The sequence below is a fragment of the Papaver somniferum genome, chromosome 4 (assembly GCF_003573695.1).
Source record: "Papaver somniferum cultivar HN1 chromosome 4, ASM357369v1, whole genome shotgun sequence".
NCBI lineage: Eukaryota > Viridiplantae > Streptophyta > Magnoliopsida > Ranunculales > Papaveraceae > Papaver > Papaver somniferum.
In genome coordinates, this window is record NC_039361.1 from 32,976,015 (window position 1) to 32,992,962 (window position 16,948).

General features: G+C 33.8%; 1 non-coding gene across 1 annotated transcript; it reads left to right on the forward strand.

Moving 5' to 3' along the window:
* The first annotated feature begins 4,273 nt into the window (after positions 1-4,273).
* TRNAT-AGU lies at positions 4,274-4,347 on the forward strand. The gene has a single exon. It is a non-coding gene; the product is annotated as a tRNA-Thr (tRNA).
* Positions 4,348-16,948: the final 12,601 nt, after the last annotated feature.

Genomic DNA, 16,948 nt, shown 5'->3' on the forward strand with positions numbered 1-16,948 from the left:
GTTATTGGTTATGCCTACTACTAGTTGCTCGAGAAGTTGGAGAAAGAGATTAAAAAAAACTCAAAATATAGAAAATTCTTCTTGTTCACATATACAGTATACATTACAAAGTTATAAACCAAAACCAAAACCAAAACCAAATTATATTGAATTTTGTACTTGAATTTGGTAGATAATTAAATCAACAGAAATTAAATGATGATTGGGGATGTTTCTTGATCATAATGTCATCATTGGTTGTATATAATCAGTGTGGGAATTGTAGTTTGAGAGAATTATTGTTTGGAAGGGAAAAATGAAATGTGTTTCAACGACTTGTTTTTCTAAGACATATAACAGCGGGGGCACGTCAAAAAATGGACAGAGAGTTCTTAACATGCAAGTAAAACCAAGCCGAAACTGAAAGACATGAACAATAAATGGTTGATGGAAAGATTGGAAATGGTTGTTTTTTGTCTGAGAAAACATGGATTTCAGACTTTCAGTAGTGATAGGATGAATGTAGGAAGGAAATGTGATTGAGAGTTGCATTGACTGGTCCAGATCAGAAAAAGAGACAGATTTTGAAGCCATCAATTCATTTTTTAATGAAGAGTTTTGTTTGCATTCTAAGGGACGGCATGACCACTAAATTGCGGGCCGGTCTATCCGGCTCCAACTCTCTGTCTGCTCATCCAATCACTAACGAATTATGGAAGGGACTCCGTCACTTTGAAAATGGTAAACCGCCAAGTATAAACACCACAAAATATTGTCGTACCAGTTGAAGAAGAGCTACCTTGGTCCTTGGCATCAGCTGGTCAAATGAAATGATCTAGAAATCAGAAGATTGTCCAAGATATAAAATGTGGCGTAACATTTTGCCCAAAATCAGAATCTTGTCAAGAGAAAAGCGGTCACAGTTTTTACAGCTAGAGTACATCATGTCGTATTCCTTTAACGCAAGTACACAAGCCTTTATAGTCAAAAAGCAGAAACCAAACCTCCTGAAGGAATTGTACCATGAGGTACATGAGTAATTGAAGTTGATTGAGCATTGAGGTACATAAGTACAATTTTCTTGATAACACAGACCCAATGGCATGCCTTGGAAATATATGCAGGCGCTCCAACAACATATGCCGCTGAATGGCTTATAACTCTTTTTGAAGTGGCCAATAATACATGCAAATGCAAGTCCAACTAATGCCTACAAGAACAGCTAAGCTGACTCGTATTTAGGTGGGTGGTAACTATTCTTGCTAGTCAATGGCCTCTACATCGACAGAACCATTTCATGTTTGGTATTAAAGACACCTATTATTCCTACAAAAATAGAGCTACCACTGAAGAAGCTAAGACCGAATTTCGCAATGGTGTTACATGAGTTATCAGATTCCTCGAGGGTATCAAATTCCATGTATGGGTTATTTTTGCTTGGTCCTGGTAACATCCAAGGATATAGTATTTTCCTGTAAGGCTGTAACAACCTTGTCAAAGTTGGCATAAGATTTTGCCATTGTGTCTGTTTTTTTTACTGCAAGGTTAAAATATAGAACCTTGCTTTTACAGCCAACATTGTAGATGCTTTTGAAACATACAGAGTGGAGGCATCATCCATAGAGTTGGAAGAGGAGGAGAAGAAGGGAGAAGGATTCCATGGGTGGTGGAATATGGATCCGACAAAAAGCATCTTAGGTTCATGGGTTTCCGCTCTCTGCTCTCATGCTTACTACTACCCTTGATACAGATCCGCATCTGTCTCTCTCTTTGTGTGTGTCGGCGTGACCCACGCGTCTTACACTACACCAGCTTCCCACTTGATGATCATGGAAAATTGAGCCATGAATGAACACCAGCTATGCACCTAAGAGATGGACTCCCCCTTATTCTGCGGGGGAACCTACTTACATGTCTCTTCATATCTACACCGTTTAATTCATACAACACCCTAACCGTTGAGTTTATGGAATCCAAAGAAGAAGAACATGGGGTCCATTCAATGGATCTTTAATAATATTAAGATCAATGGATATATACTGCGAGTTCCTAGATGATGATGAGTTGATGGAAGGAAATATTTAGCGTTGGTTACATCCGATAAGAGAAACATAACATAACAGAACAGAACATCCTCTTTTTGCCCTGACAAAATGGTGAACGCCTGTGTTTGTTCATTGATGACAATGTCGGTCGGAAGTATTAGTCTGGGGGTGTAAGCATCCAAAGTTAGTTGCCCATGGTGTAGTTAATCATGTTTGGCGTGTAGTTAACCTGAGCTAATCCCGTCGATCAAAAGTCATGATGCTGATTTTCATATTTGATGTCAGTTAGTTAAATAGTTGAGCTAGATTCCATAATCTTTCCAAATTTCGGTTTCATTTGAAAAAAGTAAAGGAACTGTGATCGTTGGGTGCAATGACATTTCCTTTTATCTTTCGAGTACCACATTTTGAACTATTTATACAACGGAAAATGGGTCATTTGTCCAAATATTTTTAAATCACGTTTCAAATGGATGTGTAAAAAATAGTTTGGGTGAAATGGTCAAAAAAAAAAACAGTAAGGATGAAACTGGTTTCATCCTTACTTAAATTTAAAAAATAGTAAAGATGAAACTGGATACATCTTGTGTAAATTAAAAATAAGAAAAAATATTTGAAAATGGGCACGATGAAACTGGTTACATCCTGCCTATTTTTATATTTTTGTCCATTTAAACAGTATCAAAATTTAACTGTCCATTTTATCCAGAAATTGTTGATTTTGGTCTTTTTAACCAATTTTGTGTTTATACAACATTATTAACCAGAAGTACCAGTTTATTAGAAAGGTACCAAATCTCATACAAAATAAACTAAGAAAATTTCAGTAGAAAGACATAGATGGAGGACCGATAGTTTTTCAATGAACTATAAAACTGTTAATCTCCAATAAGTTAGTTCTTTAAATTGCTGCGCAGAAACAGAGATTTAGTCATTTAGAGCTTTTGTTGGAGAGGCTCTTTTTCTTCCATTTTGGTTTTATGAGTTCCCATCTGTGCCTGTCCCAAACTACTTGGCTAGTCACCACCAATGGCCATGTAGAAAAGAAAAAACCTGAGAAAAGAAATCAATTAAAACTAGAATGGACAAAATGATGTGGTTTTATTGGCTTGCAACAACGATTTTCTCCCGCTGCCCAGACAGAAGTTCCCATCATTCTTAGTGGTAAGGTTTAGGTATATCCGTTCAGATTAAATCAAAAGTAATACAATTCGTACCCTTTTTTATGTAAAAAAAGTTTATTAATTTACACAAAGAACATAAAAAGAAATATAAAAACTCTTACATCCATAACATTTGTTTTCTTAATGTATTTGTGATCCATTTCTCTATTTGATTTCCTAAAAGAAAATAGAAATTGTTTAGTTAGAAAACTATGAAAAGGTTGGGAATGGATTTAAGTCAGAAAACGACATAATTCTTGGGGAACTCAACAACAAAATCTGCTTCTTGAACTTCAAAGCTTTCAGGGCTAGCTAACTTCTTATTCTCGTATATTATTATTATTTTCCCCAACAGGATTCTAAATGTTCTTTTAAGAAAGAAAAGTATTTGTCATATTATTATTATTGTAAATTTTCTAATTTTTATTTCAAATTTCAATCATTTCTATCTATTCCAATGTACTCTTGTGTACTTTTCTAGCAAAAATAAAGCATCCCAACACTTAGTTTGATTTTCAAATATTCGTTGTTAGCTATCAAAACAAATAAATTCCAACATTACATTATTAATATATTTTTCTAGATATTAATTTAATCATATTACACCTTAGAATATTAATTTTTTTTCCTCAATTAAAGGGAAGAATGGAGTACATTATGTTTGCTCCTCAAGCTCACTCTGTCTAAAAAGAAAACTCCACATTTTTTCGCCGAATAAATTGTTGGAAACAATAATATAAATTTATGATTTACATAAAAATATCTAAATAATAGTTTTCATACAATTTCATGTATAACTTGCTACATCATACTGTATAAGTAAGATTAATTTAACTTAAGTTTCCAAAATTAAAAATACATTTACCTAAAGAGCAGGACAAGATATGGGCAAACAACGGGATTTTGGCAACCGAGTCCGATGCTTATTTACCTCAAGAGCTGGACTAATTATTTAATTATTCATTTCTCGTTGTCACGGGGTCATAATTTTTTTTGGGTGAAAATCCGTTAGCATAATTATTTATGAGCAATCTAAAATTTCGACATCAGTGTTCTATTGAAGTTGAATGAAAGTTCAAAGTGTAAGCTTTCATATCTCAGTTGGTTAGAGCACCCGTTTAGTAAGCGGGAGATCTTGAGCTCAACTCTCAATGAAAGCATTTTTTAGTAAACGGGAGGTCTTAAGTTCAACTCTCAATGAAAGCATTTTTTTTTTCTTTTTTTTTTTTACCGTGGAGTCCACCTGTTTATTAATAAATCAATTGTGAATCATATTGAGGTTTTCTCATTTAACGTTTTTTCTTTTCTTTTTTTTACCATAGAATCCACATGTTTATTAATACATAAATTGTGAATCATGTTGAGGTTTTATCATTTCAACTACTGAACCTTGCATCAAAGATTTCAAATACATCTATTAACTATTTTATTTTGTTTTTTTGCTAGGTCCAACAATATTTTATGTAATAATTCAAAGGAAAAAATCACTAAATAAATCAAAGAAAAAAAAAATTAATAACTTCAAAACATAGAAATTAACGGACTTAAAAACACCTAGGACTTCAAAAGTTAATAACTTCAAAACATAGAAATTAACAGACTCAAAAACACCTAGGACTTCAAAAGATTCAATAACCCTCTATTTAAGATCCTATGTTTTTGTGTTATGTCATTTATCTTATGTTTGATCGTTTTTTGGCTAACCTCTATTTTTGCTCTTCATCCCACATGTCTATTAAACCGGACAACAGATTCTTAAGAGCTTGGTCCTCCTTATGACAATAGATTGATCATTAGCTTTTCTAACTAACTGACGCAACGGGTTGCATTAGATCAAACGTAACTATTTTTGGATCATTGATAATGTCCTCATCTATTTGCGACTCATTCTCATCACGAAAAACATCAAATCTACCTGTGCTTTGAGAAGAATTTTCAAGTAGACATTATCAACAATCTCTTCGAATGCCTTATTTGCCTAATGTTAAATCCCTAAGTAAAAATCATGTGAAGCACCACCCTTTTCAATGAGAACAAAACTTTGGACTTGAAAATATCAACTAGTTACAAAACCTATTAGTTACATTACCTTTAGATTTCACCCGAACTTTGCCGAGAATAAGAAGGGAGAACTAATCTTCACCAACACACTTGCGTATAAACCAATCTCTTTATCCAAAGTAACTTCATCCACCTTAGTAGGTCTTCCCAAGGTTTAGGAAATCGATAACCCAATTTTTTTTCCTTCAATACTCAAGCTTTAATCTTCAGAATTGTGCCCAAACCATAGTTATAGATATTTTGATTCTCATGATCAAAATTTAGAGTCCATTCTTGCGGTATTAGGCTAGTCTTGCAAATGTTTGTTTCTTTTGATAAAGGATTCAAGAATCCATGGTCCATCTCCTAAACCCTCTTTTTATCTTCTTTGTTGTATAGCATCATGGTAAAATAACCTTTCTAATCGAGATAAACTTGAATTCTCCATCAGAAATAGTTGATCCTTCAGGTTTTTCATGATGTCTTCAAGTTTTATCTTGTCGAAATTGAGTGTTCCAATAAATTAATACTTCGATTCCTAGAAAATAACGCAAGGCTCCTAAGTCATTTATTTCAAACTACTTATCCAAGTAAGTTTTCAACTTCTGCATTCTTCCATATCATCACCATCTAAAGATTCATCGTAAAAATCATCAGACAACTCAATAGAAAAATAATAACAATCAAGTTTAGGTTCAGGAAACAAACCCACATCACAGCTTCGTTGAAACTAGAATTTCGACCTCAGCTTCAGCATCAACTTGATTTAATGATGGTTGATGCACCATCGTTGGGGTTTAGTGCTTATAAACATCAAGAAACAAACAAGATGGAATTGTTAACCCTAATTTGCTCATAAAATTTAGGAGCTTTTTGGGTTCTCGCTCTATAAAAAATAATATTTCTTGATAATGCAGAGCTTCATTAAAGCTTCTGCACGTCATACCAAAAATGTTTTGATGCTAGTAAGAATTGCTTACTAGTAAACTGGTTTTGCTAAAAACCAATTTTTAGCGAAAAATGGATATTCTCTTTGAGAGTTTGTGAAGCTACGACCTTCTTTTATTCCATGAAGATTATTCTATTGCGTAAAGTTATCATATATTTTCTTAAGTTTTGATTAAAATAGGTTTTTTATGACCGATCAATTAGTTAGAAGATACATCTCAGTTCGCTTAATTATTTTAAAATTTGTGCACCTTTTAGATACTGGCGAGATCTGGGTATACCAAATAAAACAAAATAGGGTAATTAGGAAGTAAAACCCAAAGCCCTTTAGCCATATATTGTAAAAAAATTCTAAAATACCCTTGTTTAATTAATACCAATAAACCTGTTTGACTTAATTAATTTAGTTAGATTAATTAGTTAAATGAAAATTCATGAATCATGTTTTAGTTAGATTAAGATAAAAAAAATAGTTTTGAGAAAAAAAATTGTTTTGAGAATTTTGTTTGTAATGGATATGAAACCACACTAGCCAAGCGGTTCTAAAAAGGGTATTGCAAAACTTGTTAATAGTTTCATTCTCCAAATTACAGAAGAAATCAACACTTTCAGAACTGAAAGTATGAAAAGTCGGCATGCTCGACAACACTGGAAGATAACGACCTTCCCTAGCCGGCATATTGATAATAAACCATAATGCTGGCCAAATGAGTTTTGACATACAGACAAAGGTGTTACAAATGAATGATTAGTCTACAAGGTATTAATTTCATAATGTGCCGACTCAGCTTTAGTCGTCAAGGTCGATAATATCAAACATTGACGACTAAAAATCTTATACACAAGACCGTCTTGATTACAGATAGAAAAACATGACGACTACATAAAAATGGGACACGGGTAAAGGTTAATTTTAGATGATGTTATTGGTCGTCATGGTCGAAATTGCACAAAGTGACGACCAACACTACGTCTTCAAGGTATTTCCCCCAACCATGCTGACTAATAACAAAAATGTACACAGCGAAACGGCTGTATTGTAGTTATTGGTCGGCAGGGTTCAAGTTTTCGAAACATAACGACCTTATTTATTACAACACTAGTCGGCAAACTATAAGGATGAATATTCTGATGACCCTGTAAATGTTACTTTCAGAGATGACAAGTGGTCACGATACTCAACCTAGGAAGATAACGACTAATACTAGTCGTCAAGGTAGACGAAAAGATACCCTGACAACCACACAACTGTAATTCAGCAATTTCGATTTTTCCAACCCAATATGACATTCAACCAACAAGATAAATTACTTGATAGTGTTTGAAAGAATTAATCGAATATAAACAACTTATAATCGACTTATTTATTTATTTATTTGAGAACGATCATACATAAAGAAGGAGAAAGGACTTGATCATTAGGTTAATCAAGAAGGAAAAGAAAAAAAATAAGGTTTGGTGTTTGGATCTAAAATTAAAAAGGGAATAGTTTTAGTTATTATTAGCGGAAGGGTAATTAGGTAACTTCATGTACAATAGACACCTCTTAGCTCACTATTCTGGTTGGGAACAAAATTTATATACCATAACTAGTGTGATTATACCCCAATCTGGCCAGTTTTTAGATGCAGAAAAACTTTAGCTTGAAGCTATTTGTTGGTAATATATTCTTTTTACTATATCCTATATTCCTAATTTTCTTTACTGCATTTCGAGATACCAACACCAATTTTAATTTCAAATGGTAATTTTCAACGACTACTTTTTGATAGAAGGTAGTATTTAGAGGTTTGGAATTGTTTTCCATTATGATAAAAATGTAGTATAATATACGAACAATATATTATAAAAACCGAAAAAATGGTCCAATTTCAACTTTTTTTACGGTTGACTTTTATTGAAGAAATAAATTTGTTAAAATTTGCATTGCTATTAATGGGGTACCAGTTTACTGAGGAGGATACCAAAATATATATAGGGCAAACTAGAAAGTATTTTGTCCTATATAAATTTTGGTACCCTTCCCATTAGTAACGTTGAAAATTCGGAAATAAAATGAAAGAGGAGGGATCCCCTCACACTTTTGTTCTCACACTATCTCACAAGTTGGACGTGATTTTTGCCAATAAATAATTCGAAGCTAATATTTTCAGGATATGTTCCTTTTACAAATCTATACTTTCCTACCAAAATGAGCGTATTCCAGGACATATAACACTACTTTGAAAATGAGCCGTTGAAAATCAACAAATTTTTAACCATTAAAATTAAGACCGCAGATCCAGGGACGGGCCTAGCAAGGGGCTAAAGGAGACTATAGCCCGTCCCTGATTTTTTGGTAAAAAAAAAAACTAGCATAGAAAATTTGGTTAAATTTTATGTTTAGCCCACATATTAGTTGTAGTTAGCTAATCGTATGTGATTTTTATCCCGTACTATGAGGTGATCAAAATTTAAGTCACGTAAAAAGTAAATAATCTTCTTCCACTCAATATATTTCTACTCATATTTTCTTTTGTATAAAAATATCTTTTAGTAATCACTTTGTTTTTGCTGTTATTTGTGTTCGTTTTAACCTTTTTTCCCCTAACTATCTGGTATTTTATGGATGGATCACTATTTGGCCACTAAGTATATGATGTGTTCCAAAAATATTTGCCGCGTCCAACCCTACCTAATGGAGAATTCTAGGTCCGTCTCTGGGCAGAACGTATGGTTTTATATTTCGGAATGTGCTCATTTTTAGTAGGCATGTATAAATTAATAACATAAACATATCTACAAAATATTAACTCCAAATCCATTACGGTTTGGTTTTTATTCATCAAAATAACATGGGACGTGTGAGATAGTGCGAAAATAAAACGAACGAATCCTTCCACAAATGAAAAACATACTACCTGTTCACAATTCTAAAGATTTTACACCGTGTCTCACACTAAAGATTTTAACCCTAAAAGGTTTTAAAGAAATGGATCACTTCTTTTCCACCCTTATTAGTAGGCTTTTGGACCATTTGACTGTGGCCACAAGGTAACGAAGATTATTACCTTATCATTTTGTGTTTACAAATCCTGAAAATCAGGGAGTGGAATTTGTCGTTTCTTTAGCATATAGGAAAACGACAAGAAAAGCAAAACTGGCAAAGGAATATCCAACAAGTAGGCCTAGGGTGTGTAATGGGCACCTTCTTTTTTACGCACAAGAATCTCTCATCAACTCATCTATCTGTCTTAAGTCAAAGGTTGACGTGATGGCTGGGGTCATAACCATCGGATGATATATGAATATGACTTTGTACACCCACCCCTTTAGTGTTGATTAGACGTTTAATTAGGTCCTACCGTTTTTAGTCCTAATCTCATCATCAATTATTTGTTAATTTTATGTTGATATGACTTTTGAGACCTGTCAAGTGGCAACTTTGGACCTATGCTTGCCGGATACACCCCACCACCAAAGTCTAAACATGATAGGTTGATGGATTGAGATTGCTCAACTAACATCATACCCCTAATCCTTATGCATCCGAAGGGTTTGTTTCCCCTAACTCTATTATTATGACCCCAAAATTGATAGACTGGCCTGGCCAGATCAAGTCTTTCTTAATGGCCCTTTTATGGCAAGGGACTAAAAATGTGTCATTCATAGGTTGATGGCATGGCACCACAAAGTGAGCCATCCAATTATTTTCTTTATCTTACCCATTAATACGTTTTGTCATCCAATTAGAATAATTGAACATTTGTTACAATCTTTATGCGATTTTCGTTTTCTTGTGTTTGTTTGCGATTGTTGTATAACTATGTTTGAAAGTATGATCTCTATACAAACAAGTACAATTCGACTCTAAAAGTGAAAATCATTAGGAGGAAGAATAGAGGAAAAGAAAAAGACAAAAGCAAGATAACTAATAAAGGTGATGTCCTAAGAAAGAAAGAAATGAAATTGCTTACCAGATTTGTCACGTTCCATCTCAGTTCATTTGATCGACTCCACCCGTTAGTCTATCTGATATTTCTCAATCATGAACTGTGGAGCATGCCTCTTTGGGTTTGTTCGTTTGGACAATCTTTTCTGAATGCCGAGATATTTCAACAGTAGTCTTGATTCTTAGAGTTTTTTTTTTTTTTGATCGGTAATTAAGTGATTTTATTAGAGGCAAAAAGCCAACTTAGAGCAAAATTACAACTTGTGCATTCCGATCAAGGAATGAAACAACAATCAACAAAGAAACAAAAAACACCATAATACAAAACAAAAATGGAAGAAACACCATAATACAAAACAAAAACGGAAGACTCATACGTAGAACTGTTTACGATTTAACGTTTTCAAGGAGGTTCAAATACCACATTTTTCCAGTTAAGCATGCAATCTTTGAGGGGAGTATTCTGGAAAGCAGACCGAAGATAAAGCCAGTAGGCAATGGTGTGTTTAATTCGCAGTATGAGTTTAGCATTTGTAAGCGTCATGTTGTTGAAAGCACGTCGATTTCTTTCCTTCCACAGGGACCAGAGAATTGCAGCACGTAAGGCTGATGACGAGAGATTTTCTTGTTTTACTCAAGGGTGACGGCTAGGTACTAAGCGCAACATCGACTGACAGAGGAATTTCCCAGATCGGCTCAAATTCTGTTCGAAAGTAGTCCCATATATGAACAACTAGATGACAGTGAAGAAGCAGATGCGTTGGTGTTTCTTCATCCTTCATGCACAAATAGCAATGATTAGCCCATGGTCTCCAATGTCTTTTACAAAGCTGATCTTGAGTTAACACTGCATAACATACTTTTCGAAAGCCCCCATAGCAAATTAGCAAGATATTATGTTGTTGGCAAAATGCACTAGCAATTGAATCAAAGTCTTCGATTCTAACTCATATGCATTATTTTCCTTCCTCGTTTGAGCCTTTGACGCTTATAGGAATTATTTGAGGCCTATTATCCTTTTACCCACCTACATTAAAGGGATAAGAGGTGTTTAAACTAAGTAAAAGTACTAAGTTCCCCTGCCCGATTTTGGTACGGAAGAAATCCCAAGTTTTTTGTATTTTTTTTTTTGCTAGAATCGGATTATGTGAATGTTCACATAAACCGATTGTGTAGCCTTTGATTTCTTATAAAGACTGATTCTGGTTAAACCCATTTTTTTCAGTTAACACTCGATCATAGAATGAGTATGAAATCATATGCATTCTAAAGCCGAGTGATGTACACTCGATTTCAGTTCTGAATTTTGCAACTCGAGATGAAAAAACTCATACCCGAATTGAAAATGAGTATGATTTTATACCTAATTTGAAGATGAGTATGAATTTATACTCGAACTGAAAATGAGTATGTATTCTCAAATAGAATATGAAATCATACTCGATTTAAAAATGAGTATGAAATCATATTCGATTTGAAAGTGAGTATGGATTTAATATGTTTGATCACCAACAAATAATCGGTCGATGTGAAGGTTCATATCGACTGATTCTGAGTAAAACAAAATTGATTTATTTTTTTGTTTGTTTTTGAAGCTACAATCGGTTTATGTAGTAATTAATATCAACCGATTCTGGGTTTTCAACCAGAATCGGCCTACGAGAGCATGAACATCGACCGATTCTTGGTTGATGATTTTACAAAGAAAAAAAATCATGTTTGGTGATCATTAACATTAGTCGATTTATGAATTAACAAGATTAAACATTTGCTAATCAATCGAATTGACATTAATCAATTAGCGGCAAATTAGCCATTAACTAAAATAATTGGATAAGGGGTTTTTTATTTTACTTCAAAATATCCCTTTTTGTCTTCTAGTGGTAGGCCTCAAACTAGGAAGGGTTTTTTCCGCCGAAAAACCCTAAATTATATTAAACTTGAAAACCAAAACCGAATCGGTTATAATAATAAATCAGGCAAGACGATCCAATATATTACAAACACAAAGCATTTTAACGAGTTACAATGGAAATCTTCAAATGGTTTCTAACCTTCCATGAATTATAATTAATGGTAAGGTAACAAGGTTAAATGGCTATTTGTGGTTTAGAAACAAAGGCAAACCTAGTAACAAATTTTCATTCAGCAAAAATGATAGGATCATTATGAGATCTAACCATTTCTCAAGTTTTATATAGAGAGAAAAGTAGCGAAAGTAAAATGTAATTGAAATCGAACTAAGATCGGTCTGAAACTGCTGATGGCGGTCTGAATCGGTATCGAAACTCGATCTTGAAACTTAATAATTGCAGAGGTTGTTGTAGATAATGTTGAAGAAGACATTGGTGTGGAAGATGTTCTTGATGTTGAATAAGATCACCACCCATGCACTAAAACTAATTCGATTACAAAAAAATAATAAAAAAAACTAAAAACAGTTTAAAAAATTGAAGTAGAATGGAGTTAAAAAGCTAGAAGGTTGTTGATGAAGATGATCTACTTAGACTTACTCCATGGACCAAATATGACCAAAAGAGGTTTTCACTCATACATCTTGGAGAGAGCTGATAGTAGAGTTATCACCGATTTAATTTGTGTTACCCCTGCTAAAAGTATCCAAAATTTTATGGAGAGCAATCTATAAATTTCTTAGCTTCCATTCCTAAAGGCCAAAACTTTAGAACAATGCTAAAAATTGCTCTATGCCATATTATTTTTATTTTTACTTTGCGCTTAGGCTAGCAATCATCTAAAGATATCGATTTAAAGTGATGGTTGGATGAATTATTATTATAATGACATGATAAGTGAACGACATTTAATTAATTCACTTAATTTAGATAATTTTTTACTTATCAAGTGTTTTTAGCAAACATCATTAAAACCATCCATATGTCCAATAATTGGTTGGTGATGTTGTTAGATAAAAAATGCTCGAGAAGCAGACGAACAAATTTTTACCTGACAGTCTAGATATGAATTTTTAGTTGTAATGGTAAAATTTAGGACTCATGGCTTTTTATAGGCCGGGAGATAGATGTGAGTTACTAAGGAAAAATTTGTTTTAAGGATTCAATTTTTGGTTATTAAGCATAATTTTTAGTCATACTACAAGATTTGAAGTAAAATTTTGGGTCATAATGGTGAATCTCGGGCCTATGTCTCGTCTTGTCGGGACTAGGAAACCTTGATAGCTTTATCTCAGAAAAATTTCGAGGTCCTTGTTTCCAGTTTTATTGGAGATTTTAGCGTTACTTAAACCCACCCTAAGTGAAATATGATTCACGAATCCACATAACATAAGAAGAATCAAGTTTTAGGGCTAGTTTTGATATTTTTATAATGAAATTTTCATACCCTTCCTAAACTCGTAAACTTGTCTCAGCTAGAATCTCGACGACTCGACGAGTTTCTCGATCGAATCTCATCTCAGCAAGTTCTCAGCCAAGATTGACAACATAGGTCACAATCATAGTAGAACCATAATCGATATACATTGTACTACTATCCTTCCTTAATTTTATCCAAAATTTTATCAATTCCTTTCCAAACATGGTTTTCTTCCTAAAATTTCAAGAATAATGCTTAGAAGCGATTACTCACTCTTATAGAGGAAAAAAAGTAGCATTATATTAATCAAGCGCTTATTAATAACAATATTAAGTCATGATGGATCAAGTTTTTTAAGATAGACGAACATATAGACGGATTTTAGGGTTATTATGACAGATTTTAAGTCACGTGACATTTCGAGTCACGAAGCACATACGGGTAACAAACAAAGTAGTCGAAATCGTTCCTCGGTCCTACTCGGTTGAGGAGCTTGGAGCGAGGAGCAATAAGTTCGGACGTGGAAATTGGTAAATCTCGGCTTAATACTCGGAACCTATTTATAAGAGACTTATATATTGTTATTCATAAGTCATGATTAAGTGTGTAATATTGTCATATTAAACCCATCTATCATGTTTTTAGAGGTTTTTCCATTTGATAGCTCCAATTTGAGGGGTTAACAATTTTTTATTTTCTGATTTTGATGCATGCTTGGCCAACTCGGAAAAATCATCGACTCGTATTGCACAAAAATCGGTCAAAATCGTCCTTTTTAATAGCTAAAAATAGGAAATGGCTTGGAATCAATAATCACATCGGTCATATAGCTTGTAACAAGTACTCGTCGAGTAATCAGCCTTGGAGAGTGATTTTGACTACACTAGTAACAAGGAATAATTTTTCCTTAAAAGATAGATTTGTGTTTTTAGACATATTTTTGGATCAATGTGCTAGATTTGGAGTCTTTTAGAAACTTTGGGTCATATGACATATTTTGGGTCATGATGTATCATGTTTTTAGAGGTTTTTCAATTTGATAGCTCCAACTTGAGGGGTTAACAATTTTTTATTTTCTGATTTTGATGCATGCTTGGCCAACTCGGAAAAATCACCAACTCATATTGCACAAGAATCGGTCAAAATCGACAAAATCGGCCTTGTTAATAGCTAAAAATCGAAAATGTCTTGGAATCAAAAATCACATCGGTCATATAGCTTGTAACAAGTACTCGTCGAGTAATCGGCCTTGGAGAGTGATTTTGACTACACTGGTAACAAGGAATAATTTTTCCTTAAAAGATAGATTTATATTTGTGGACATATTTTTGGATCAATGTGATAGATTTGGAGTCTTTTAGTAATTTTGGGTCATATGACAGATTCTGGGTCATAATGGTAGTTTTTCAAGTCGCGGTAATACTTTGGGTAGTTAGAAAGGTCACATGCATATTTTTAGGCATCAAACAAATTACGAGTCATAAATGGTTAGTTTTGGTTTGCATTGCAGATCTTAGTTCAGGAAACTGATATTAACTCCGCAAATTGGTTGCTAGAAAAGATTATACATCATATAAATAATATTTTGGCCAAAGTGCCAATGAGGCAAATTTTATTACACAATGCAGATTTTATGTCACATGACAAATTTTTGATCACCCGATATAACAAATCATGGGTTATTGTAAGGTACATTTTATAGCATGAGGCTGAGTTTGAGTCACATGATAAATTTTGGGTCAGGGATGGTTATGGCTCATTTCGAGGGTAATCAAAGAATGAGTTACAACGGGGATTTTTAGTCAAATATTTGCGTTAACTGGCAGATTTAAGGTTGCAAGATAAATATTTATTTATATTCAAATTATGATATTGTAGATTATTTGGTCCACCAAGCAATGTTTAGTAATCGTGTTAGATTTAGAAAATTTAGGACATATGACACTTTTTTGGGTCATATATAAAATGCAGTTTTTGCATTACGGTAACAAAATTTATATTCGACACAAATTTTTAAAAGGGAATCGAAAAATACCCCTCAATTTCAAGAGTCCTCACAAGTATCGTTAATGGGTATTATTCGGATTTTGATGAATAATATCTGTTCACGGTGGGGGTGACAGAGGACGTTCTCGTACAGTTCATAGCAGGGGTATGATAAACTCGTTGATTGTTGGGAACTCTTCTATATTCGAAATATTCCTTTCTAGGAGCATTACGATCTGCAGCTAAAATGATCTCTTATGCGTTCTTAGTTATGAGCCGTCATTGTACTTCTATATACACGCGAGTGTCCCGTGCCCCCTCGTGTAAGTTCTTGTTTCTAGATTGATTCCTTTATTGATCAACTAATGTCTGAATGGGGTGCCAGAATTGGACTCATATAATTGCAGGTGAAGAAGTAATACGTTACAGCAAGTTGATTCAATCTCTTAATAAAGCGAAACTGCCAAAATTTTAGGAGGCGTGGTGGGGGTCCTACGGAAGGGAGTATTTTGCATAATATATTATTTTATACAGTATCAACAACTTTAAGATATAATGAAATTTTGTACGTAAATGCAGATTTTAAGTTACATTGTAGAATATTTATTTTGGGGTACATTTGGTTCGTCACCAGGTAGTTCTCCAATTCAGAGGTAGATTGGACATACTTAGAAAACTTGGTTATGGATTTATGGAGAATAGTTAAACATAGAGCGGTAAAATTTAGGTCACGATGCGCTGATTTCTGATCAAGAGGTAGATCAGACTTAATTAAAGTTGCATCTCTAGCTAATCTCAATGTGTACTATGCAGTTCCTTCACTTTACAAAATTGTCATCAAACTTGTTACATCGAGATTTACATATTTCGGAATCAATTAGTTGATCGAGCCCAAAACACGGGTTGTTAACTAGTAAAATTAAATGGAAAAATATTTTTTTTGTTCAAGAAAACTTCGGTAGAAGTTAACTCAAAAGTAAAAATTTTTTTCTCTCAAATGAGATTCTACACTAGAGACCGATAATTTTATATTATTAATCGAGGTAGGGGATAAATTTTCATCGTGCGATTTTGTGGAATACTTTTTCAAAAGAATGCGTACGTGACAGTTAATTTCCATGATTACCAAAGGAGATGATAATTAATATAAAACAAAAAGATCCCGACCACTGGATGTCTGGATCTATATTCCAACGTTGATATAAGCACTCATTTTAAGCAATCGTGTTGATTTCACCATATGATTTAGTTTTAGTTGTGGTATTGATTAACTATTGAGTATAGATTAACTGTCGGATTGCTACTGGACTAAATCAATCTCTGAACTTGGTATGCAAATAACGAACTGGGTTCAGAACGTCATGAGACAGTACGGTTCTTATCCAGTGTGGGGGTTAGAGCATTGAGAGGACTTTTCCCTAGTACGAGAGAATCGGGAAGGACACACCTTTGGTGTACCAGTTATCGTGCCCATGATAAACACTGGGTAGCCAAGCACGAAGCGGATAATTGCTGAAAAAATC